Source organism: Pan paniscus, chromosome X (assembly GCF_029289425.2).
Source record: "Pan paniscus chromosome X, NHGRI_mPanPan1-v2.0_pri, whole genome shotgun sequence".
NCBI classification, from domain to species: Eukaryota; Metazoa; Chordata; class Mammalia; order Primates; family Hominidae; genus Pan; species Pan paniscus.
In genome coordinates, this window is record NC_073272.2 from 36,111,936 (window position 1) to 36,118,078 (window position 6,143).

General features: G+C 32.3%; 1 long non-coding RNA gene across 2 annotated transcripts in view; it reads left to right on the top strand.

Moving 5' to 3' along the window:
• Positions 1 to 5,908, top strand: part of LOC134729832 (uncharacterized) — a 577,505-nt gene extending 571,597 nt beyond the window's left edge. For both annotated transcript variants that reach the window (XR_010111316.1, XR_010111317.1), the window contains one exon: positions 2,364 to 5,908. This is a non-coding gene — a long non-coding RNA (uncharacterized LOC134729832). The remainder of the gene's footprint in view (positions 1 to 2,363) is intronic.
• The last annotated feature ends 235 nt before the right edge of the window (positions 5,909 to 6,143 follow it).

Here is a 6,143-nt window from a genome sequence, read left to right on the forward strand (position 1 = left end):
TTAAAGGATATGACTTCTCTCTGCCTCAGCATATGGGCATTTGTCAGACTTTAATAGTATTGCAATATAATGGTAAGTATATAAGATATTATGCAATATATTATTTATATGCTATCTATTTGTTGGAATTTATAGATTTGATTTCACTGGGTAAATGAGACAGAAATACTCTGTAGGAATAAAAATATGTGCTGTATCACTGGGGTTAGCTCAAATGGGGCATAAAGAATGAGTGATTTTTCATTTATTATTGGATTAGTGAGACTAAATAAGCTGGAGAACTCAGCCGCATTTGAGTACATGCATACTCATTTTACCTGATTGCTCTCTTCCCATAAGTAAGAGAGGTTTGATACAGAAATAACTGGAAATTGTACTGGCATGTTATTTTGCAAGCAATATCCTATTGATGTGGGCTGATGTAAGGAAGAAAGAATAGCACAGAAGTGTGAAGGTGACTCATAACGCCATGTTCATATTATTTTCTATAAATAAGAAAGATAGCATGCATCATCATCAGTACAGCTGAAGGAATCAGCTTTTTACCCTAGTGCCAAGCTATATTATTTCACATTTATACTATTGTTATGAATATGAACAGTGAAGGCTCCAGTGGAGAGTCAAAATGATTTTGAGGATATGCACTTTCTCCTATACAAGACATTCCATTTTTCTTCCTTTAATAGCTGTTGATGCTAAAATACAAAATGCAGCCTGATAAATATCTAACCTACTAAAATATAATTCCACTTTGCAGAAAGATTTGGATGGTGCTACTTATTTTTAATATTCTATTTCCTTCAGGAATGAAAAGAAATGCTGGTATTGCATAATGTTTCATTTCCTATTATACATATTCAGGGAATTTATCATCTCGCCATAAATATAAAATTTAAGCAACAAAATAGAATGACTGAAGACCTTGCATTTTTTAAATCTCTTCTTTAATTTTCTGGGATTGAGGTGGCATCACAACTTGGCGACCTGCCATTAGAGCAAGACTTTTGTCAGCAAGAATCCTTGTTTAGGATTACGTTGAACAACGAACATGCAGATTATAGGTAAAGACAGGAAGAATGATGCTTCCCCTGTATTTTCCCTTTTCTTTAACCTTTAGGAAATATTTTCTTTTCTTGCCTTGGCTGTTGTCATTGCCTCTTGGAGTCCTTACTTTCATCTGACCAAATTATTTCACTGTGTTTTTCATACAGCAACTGGGGCAAAATTGAAAAAAGAAGAAAAATAGGCAACAACTGCTTAAAATGTTTGAATTGCTTTCCACTCTACTCTGAAAAAAATATATAATTCTTCTCATTTTGGCCTGAAAAGGACAAGTTCTTCCATCCATTCTCTCCAACTTTTTCCAGCAGTATTGTTTCCATCACTCATTATTTAGGTGACCATACATTCCAACTTATCTATATTTACTATCCCAATTTACTTTTGCTGTACAATAATTCCTTCCAGTTTATTATTTGCCCTGTTGATAATTTATTATGATAATATTTGTTTTGATACTCCAACTGTCCCTCATTCATCCCACAGAAGACTGGCTTCTGTGTCCTCTTGAAAAGTCCCAACTATTTTATGAGCACTTCCTTGCTATTTATTCAGTCTGTTACAAAGTACTTTTATTAATAGTCATATGGAAATAGTTCAGTACCTATTTGGTTATCCTTCCATTGTACTTTCTTCTTCTGCCATTATCTTATCTCATCTAGTACTATGTGACATACACGTGCAGTTAAAATAGTCTTCACATCACATGTGGTTAAATCTGACAAAAAAAAAAAAAAAACCCAGCAGGATCCTGTCTCTTTTCCTGATTCTTTTAGTTTCAAAATCACTTAGACTTCCCTTTTCAGAGCAGCATGCACGGCTCCCACCGACAACATGAAGGGAACTTAGATTAAACTGGGTAGTAGTAACAGCTAATTGCTTGCCATTTACCGTTGTGGTGGGAGACAGATTGTTTTTTGAAACTTATTTTTATTTTTTTATTTCTTTAATGAAGCCTAATTTATTTATTTACTTTATTTAATTTTTGTTTTTATTTTAAGTTCCAGGGTACATGTACAGGATGTGCAGGTTAACATGGTGGCACTGCCTACCATTTGGATTCTTTGTTCCATGTTGTGGCTTGAGCACTAGGCAGCCATTTGGCATTTCAATAGGAAACTTGAAAATTATTGGTTAAGTATATGTAAATTATGTGTAGAAATTAGAGATTTAGCAATCTTGCTATAGAGCCTATAAAAGGTAGTCAGAATATTATTGCTATATTGATTTTGTAATTTACTGTATGTGATAAATGTACAATTATTCACTTTGTTTGACAATGTTCTTTTTAAATTTTTTTGCAGTAAACCCTTCAGACAGCAATGTGTTGAAAAAGAAGAAGAAAGAAAGCTTTATTAAAAATTTTCTCACTGATATTCCATTTCTTAAGAGTTGATTTTGTGCATGAGTAATTAGCACAAAATGCTCGTAGACAATAAGTATCTATGTGGATAATATCACTAAGCATATGCAATCAAGACACAATCTTTTGAAGAACATCATTTTGAGAAGACAGTGCCTAAAGATGACGATTTAATATGTACAGTTGCAGAGGTATGATGAAGTAACACTAAAAGTGACTTTTTTTTAGACTAAATAACTGCTGATCTAAATGAATTTCACTAATTTCAATTGTCACTTTTCTTGGGCATGTACATTAAAAATTGCTGTTAATGTGTTGGCTTCATTAGCAAAAGAAATTCATAAGTAGTTAAAGAATGACAGTTTTATATTATCATCTTCAGATATTTCAAAAGGAAATTTCATTAATTTACAACCAATAATGGTTCAATTTTGTCATCCAATTAATAAAATCAAAGTAAAACCTTTGCAAGTTCAATCTGTCAAAGGTGAAACATCTGACATTATGAATGCTCTTATACATTCAATTTAAGGTTTAATATTGCATATAGAATTACTACTGGAGAACACAAATGTAATGGAGCACTCTGTTGTGGTGAAAACAATGTGTTTAAATTAAGAAATCTACTAAACACAAATAAATCATGGTACAGACATAATTTATATTTGATAAATCCAAATAAAAACTCTACATGTCAAAATTTACATATGTAGTAACCAAATTAGAAAACGTGATGAAATTAATGTTGATTACAACATAAATCTTCAATTTGGCTGTATATATCTTCTTTCTTTGCTGTCTGTCTTCAATTGGATTTTAGAAATGTTTGATCTGCTGAAAAACTATTTTGTAAATTGTCCTGTGCTTTATAGCTTTATTCAACTTTTTAAACAAACAATTCCTCTTATATTTTGGTTTCGTATGGTTCATATTTAGTTTTAAATTGTTATTTAAAAAGTTAATTTTAAGCAGAGCCATAATTCATCATCTTTTCAAGATTTTATTGAATAGCAATCATAGGAAACAAGATTTTCAAACCAGTAAACTTTAATAACCATCTCGAGAGAAGTTAGTGAAAAATTTAAAATGTTAAAAAATGACAAGTCAAGAGTGTAGAAGATTTAATTTTAACACTTGATAATTATACTTTGGAAATATTTTGCCTTTATTATAAGGATCTTTTGATGGAGCTTCTTTTTTGTACAAATTTACGGGTTACATGTGCAATTTTGTTACATGTATAGATGGTATAGTGGTCAATTCAGGGTTTATAGGTTACCCATCCCGTGAATAATATATATTGTGCCCATTAACCAATTTTTTGTCATCCATTCCCCTCCCAATCCCTCACCTTTCTGAGTGTCCAATGTCTATCATTCCAGTGTGTTCATGTGTACACATTATTTAGCTCTCATTTACACATGAGAACATGTGATATTTGACTTTCTGCTTCCGAGTTACTTCACTTATGACAATGGCCTCTAGTTCCATCCCTGATGTTGCAAAAGACATAATTTCATTCTCTTTTATGGTAGAATAGTATGCCATTGTGGAAATATACCACATTTTCTTTATCCATTCCTCCATCGATGGACACTTAGGTTGATTCCATATCTTTGCCATTGTAAATAGTGCTGCAATAAACATACTAGTGCAGATATTGTACTGATCTCTTTTCCTTTGGATAGATAACTGTATGGGATTGCTGGGCTGAAAGGTAGTTCTATTTTTCGTTCTTTGAGAAATCTCCATACTGTTCTCCATAGAGGTTGTACTATTTACCTTCCCACCAATCGTGTATAAGAGTTCCTTTTTATTTGCAAATTCGCCAATGTCTGTTATGTTTTGTTATTTTAAAATAATAGCCAGTTTGACTTGTGTAAGATGATACCTCATTGTGGTTTTATTTTGCATTTCTATGATGATTCGTGGTATTAAGCATTTTTTCATAAACCTGTTGGCCATTTTTATGTCTTCTTTTGTCTTTTTTACAACAGTTTCCTTTCACTAAAAAGTGCCCACTTTTAATGGGATTATCTCTTTTTTGCTGTGGCGTTGTTTGAGCTCCTTGTAAATTCTGGATATTTGTCTTCTGTCAGATGTATAATTTAAAAATATTTTTCTCCCTTTCTACAGGTTGTCTTTTCGCTCTGTTGATTAATATTTTCTGCTTTTCAGAAGCTTTTTAGTGTAATTAAGTCCCATTTTTCTACTTTTATTTTTGTTGCTTGTGCTTTTGAAGTCTTAGTCACAAGTTCTTTTCCCAGCCCAATGTCCAGAAAATGTTTTCCTGTTGTCTTTTCTAGTACTTGTATAATTTTGAGTCTTATGTTTGTCTTTAATTCCATCTTGAGCTAATATTTTAGTATGGTGAGAGATAGATATCCAGTTTCATTCTTCTGTATACGTCAATCCAATTTATCCAGTACTATTTATTGAAAAAGGTGTCCTTTCTCCAATGTATGTTCTTGTCAGCTTTTGTAAAAGATTGATTGTTTTTAAATATGTGGCTTTATTTCTGGGTTCTGTATTTTGTTCCATTGATCTATATATCTAGTTTTGCCTCCAAGTTAGCCTGGTCTCCAGGTCTATGTTTCTCACCATTATCCATCACCTTGTCTTGACAGAGCCACAAGTTAGGAAAATACGTTGAAAGAATAGGGAGCTTTATTTTGTATAGCTTTTTTATTCTCAGCTGTGGGCTCAATTTAGTCTCCTAAGCAAAGGGTAGGTCCTGACATGTGTTTCTTAATTAAAATTTACATCCATTATTAATATTCCCTATGGCAAGTAGCTTACATTGTATTTTGTGATATGACTCTCCAGTAGGCAGAAGACTTTGCTTTTAATGTTTATAATATCACCTTATTGTCTACGTGATAATACACAAGCCACTTAACATATCTACATGTAATATGGACATTTGGTGAGCAGATAAAATAATACATGTGAACATCTTTTAAAAATGTAAAGCAGAAACTTTTGTGTGGCTGCATTAGATGTAATATCTAATACTATATTGTTTTTGGTCTGAGAGTTACCAAAAAATCTCATCTCAGAATTTTGACTATCAGGTAAATGTGTACCCTTTAGATCCTGCCTTCCCATTCTCTTTATGAGCAAAGAGAACTATGCTTTCACAGACTACTGGTGTTTGAAAGTGGAGCACTGCAGTATTCTGTTGTTTTAATAATGCCTATCTTGCCTGAAGCACTAAGAAAACAATTTGAATCTCCTAGTCAAGTGTGTGTGTTTTCTATCAATATGTAGTTATCATGCCACCAAGTGTTGTAGTTCTGAATGGCAGTGCTCTCACAGTGAGCTTTAAATCAGTTAATTACTACATTTGCTTATTTTGGTGGGGGAAAAATTACCTTCATGCTACCACAATTCTGTTTTCTTGAATGTTTTTGATATTGCTTTAATTACATATACATTGAATGAGTGCTCATATGTTAATAAAGGAGTATTTGCTAATGTGTTGAATGTGGCTCTAGAAGTATAATTTCTTTAGCACTTTGATAATACAGCACAAAAGATAATAAGGAAAATAGTCTAAATTATCCCCCACAAGTCTACAGTAGGACTGACCGCAGTGTTATTAAGATTTTCAGGAGTTTTCCTGGCTATCAATCAAAACTTCTAAAAGTCATCCCTGTGTTTATATTTTTACCATATAAACATTTCCTACTACTATCCTTTTGTAAGTCTATGTAAGTAT